The following is a 4,002-nucleotide window of genomic DNA, read 5'->3' as shown; positions in this document are numbered from 1 at the left end:
GCGGGGGGACGCCCGGAGCCGGCGGGAGGACCCCCGCCGGGCGCGGTCAGCCCTGGCCCTCCGCCTGCATACTGGGTTTTCACGCCTGGGGAGGGGGCTGCCAGCACCCAGCGGGCACAGGCCGGACCCCAGACCCGCCTCGCTGTTCCAGTGCCGTGGGTGCTGGTGGGGCTGGGCAGGGACGCAGGGGGCAGCCCCTCCGGCAGGGCGCTCCCACAGCCAGCCCCTCCCCACAATCCCCCCGGCCTGGCCTGCCCCCCTCCTGCACCCAAGTTGGGAGCTGAGGGGTGAGGGGAGGCCTGCAGGTCCTCTCCAGGGTGTTCCAGAAGCAGGAGTTCACGTCCAGGCCCTTGGTTCCCGGATCTGGACACAACGGCGGAGGGCCACAGGAGAGGGCACCGCAGAGCTGAGGCTCCGGCTCGGCTCTCCACCACCCCTGCTCCTCCCTCTGCTGCCCTGCTCCTGGCGCGAGCCTCGAGCAGGAACCAGCCCCACGGGAGGCCAGCGCCAGCAGACGCAGCGGGGGACAGGAGGGCCCGTCGACACTTCCCAGGCTGAGCCCTGACTCAGGGCCTCGGGTCTCCGGAAGGGGGCGGGGTCACTAGTAAGACCTGGGGCCTGGGGAGAGGGGCGGGGCCTCTGGGAAGGGGTGGGGCCTGGGGAGAGGGGCGGGGCCTCGGGGAGGGGCGGGGCCTCTGGGAAGGCCTTCATAGAGATGAGGCAGGATGGGGCTGATGAGAAAGCAGAGACCATGGAGCCAAAGGCTGGGGTGACTGGGGAACCCAGGGGAGAGGGCAGTGTTGGGGAGAGGGCAGTGTTGGGGAGAGGGCAGTGGTAACAACTGCCCCCTGGTCCAGGGAAACAGCTCAACATGTAGAAGGGGAACTTCTGCTGTGCTAGGCCCCACCACCCAAGCATCACTCACTGCCTCACCTGGGGAGACAGGTGAACCGATGACCAGCCACATCTGTCGGCCACGCAGTTTGGCTCCCGTACTGGCGGTGCTTCTAGGTCTCTGTTCATTGGAGCATGCACTCTTGTGGGGTACCCACGTCTCAGCAGTGTGCTGGCGGGGCGTGTGGGTGGGGGGCAGGTCAGACAGTTTCAAAACCAAAGCAGAAGTCAGGCCCCAGGCGAGTCACTGCCCGGCCCGCGGCTGCCCAGACTAGCCCTGCAGCCCACCAGGGGAGTCTAGCAGTTGGCAGTGGGGAGTGTTCGCCCCGTCAGGGCACAGGCCCTGAGTCAGGATGAGGTGGGCCTGCCCCGCACCCCCACCTAGCTCCGCCCCCTCCCTCAGCCACAGGGTGCGGCAAACACAGGCAAACAGGCAGGGAGGCTGTCCGCACCAAGGCTCCTGGTACCGTGATTGTCACTGTTACCCAATTAAGTCTGCATACGGGAAGCTAACTCAGCCCACAGAGGGGCAACTTCATTAGACTGAGACCCACTTGTCTTCCTTTCCTTTGATAACAGCTTAATAAATAAACCGAGTGTGGCTGAATATAGAGGTGCCAGGTGAAAATTACTTTGGCTTCTCCATTTTATGCCTATACCACTCTAATTATTGTGCTTTCATCTCTTCTCTCTTGTCAGTTCCAGCCTCTGCCCCCTGCAAAGAGGTGGGAGAAAGCTCCATCTCCTTTCTCTCGCAGAGATCCCTCCCTAGGGAGGCGTTTCACAGTGGGTCTCTAGCGCCCCCCCCTCACACACACACACACACACACACACACACACACACACACGGCCCTCACCTCTGTGTGGTCTGACTATGCTCATAATAAGACCACAATTTAGGCAAATGTCAAGGAGAACATAATACACATTGCGTCACCATATTTTTAATAAGGTGCAAGCAATTAATTTGACTTAGCTCCAGCAGCAGGGAAGGGAGAAGATGGCAAGCAGGCTCCGTGGAGAATGGCACCGGGGCAGGAGGTCCGGCCTGCTCCCCCGATGGAGGGCAAGCGGAAGAATGGCACCCGAGCAAAGGCACAGCAGGGCCGCAAGCTGGGCAGAGGGGGAGGGGGCTGCAAGGGAGGTGGGCGTGGCGCGGGGGAAAGGGAGAGGGGCTGGGAGCCTCAAACTCTGCAGGGTCCTGCAGAGCCCAAACGCTGCCCTGGCCGCTCTGAGGTGCAGGAACCCAGAAACCCAGAAGTGCTTGTGAGGTTCAACATCAACTGCAGCAATGTGGGCAAGATGCGTTAGTGGCGTCTGCTGGACACACACTGCCCCCTGGCCAACAGCCTTGGCCCTGTGGCTCCAGGACCTGGACAGCAGGCACAACCTCTGCCATCCAGGACCGCAGCCCAGGCCTCCAGGGACGCCCCTCCCATCAAAACCTCTGCTACGGTCAGCGGGGAAGCGGCAAGGTCAGCGAAGGGTCTGGACACAGCCCCGGCAGGCTGAGGACACCCAGGCGCAGCCTCATCACGCTCCCCTGGGGACAGGAAGACAGATGTGCGGGGTCACACTGACCCACTGCTCAAGTGTGCCCCTTCATCCTCTCGAGCCCCAGCCCCCAGGCAAAACACCCAGATTAGCACCTGAATCAAGAACCTTCCCCACAGACGAGCCGCTTACGCGAGTCTGACCGCCTGCGTCTAATCTCAACACTTGAGATCATGAGCAGCAAAGGCCCAGGCAGCCCCGGCCTGGCCGCGTCTCCGGAGAGAGCTCAGCCCGGGACTGCAGACCCGCACCAGTGCCCTGTTCTAGCCTCGGAGTTCACACAGGAAAGAGATTAATTTATGCTCAAGGAAATAAAAATAGATTAATTGGAGCCAAGGCGAGCCACAAGAAGAGGCTTTTCTGTGCCAAAAAGACAGGCACTGTGAGTTTCCCTAAACAGGTTACCACTTAGCATTGTGAAGCACTAGACTTATTTTTTAAATAGCGAAACTACAATCATCCCTGCGTGCCCGTATCGCGGCTCTGCAGTGCTCCGGCGTGACGCGCCGACTGTCAGCGATACGGCAGGGCGAGCGTGCGGGTGCCGGGCTGGACGGCCGGCCTTATCAGAACCCAACCACATTAATCCTTTGCCTTACATCAAAAATCAAATAACTTCCTGGAGAGAGGCTACAGTCTCGTGAAGAGCGGCTCCGCTGGGAGACGGCGCGTCGAGATTAACTGCGCAATGCGTTAGGAAATAGATAAGCGGTCGTCTCCTCGCCGGCACTGGGGAGCACAGGCTGGGGCGGGGCTTCCCGGGCCCCCGCCCCTCGCATTTCCAGCCCTGAGAGTGACCGGCGACTTCTGCAATAAGCAAAGCTCTGGCCGCCACCGTCCAGTCACAAGTTTTCACCCAGCTGGCATTTGAGCAAGCAGGAAACAGCCCTCCTTCAAACCCGATAAAGCAGAAATGCAGTGAGACAATTCCTAGATAACGGCTTCCTGATAACAGCGACCTCCTCCACAGACAGGGAGCGATGCCGTCGTCTGGCTGGTGGAGGGCAGCAGGTGGACAGAGGGTGACCTCCCCGAGAGGACCAGCGCCCGGCTCCCCGGGGGCCCGGGGGGTGATGAACGAGCGTGCCCTTGAGCCTGCGACCTCAGACCCTCACAGGGGACTCCTCCGCACAAGCCGAGTGAGGTCCCCCAGCACCTTCTAGAACCGAGAGGGCCTGTGTCCAGCCAGCCGGATGCCAGCGCCGGGCGGCCAGGGTCCGCCGGAAGGGGGTCTCTTCCGGGACAGCACGTGAACGAACAGGCGTCATTATGGAGGACCCACCGGCGCCCCACCCCGCCCTCCGCGGGGCGGCCTGATTTGACCACAGCCCATGCAGAGTCGGGGGCCGCGGCGGAAGCCGGCCCAGCCCAAAGGGGGGCCCTGCCCGCCAGCCCAAAGGGGGGCCTGCCGGGGCTCCCCCTCGCTTATCTCTTCCACCGGAAAGCGCGGAGCCGAGGTCCTCTCCTCACCACGAGCTGCCCCTCAGCGGCCTGCGTCCCGTGCTCCCGGGAAGGGGCACGCCCGCGCCCCCGTGCCCTCGCCCCGGGCCTCGC

The sequence above is a fragment of the Condylura cristata genome, unplaced genomic scaffold, assembly GCF_000260355.1.
Source record: "Condylura cristata isolate star-nosed mole 26May11 unplaced genomic scaffold, ConCri1.0 scaffold00022, whole genome shotgun sequence".
NCBI classification, from domain to species: Eukaryota; Metazoa; Chordata; class Mammalia; order Eulipotyphla; family Talpidae; genus Condylura; species Condylura cristata.
Note: the sequence above shows the minus strand (reverse complement) of the source record.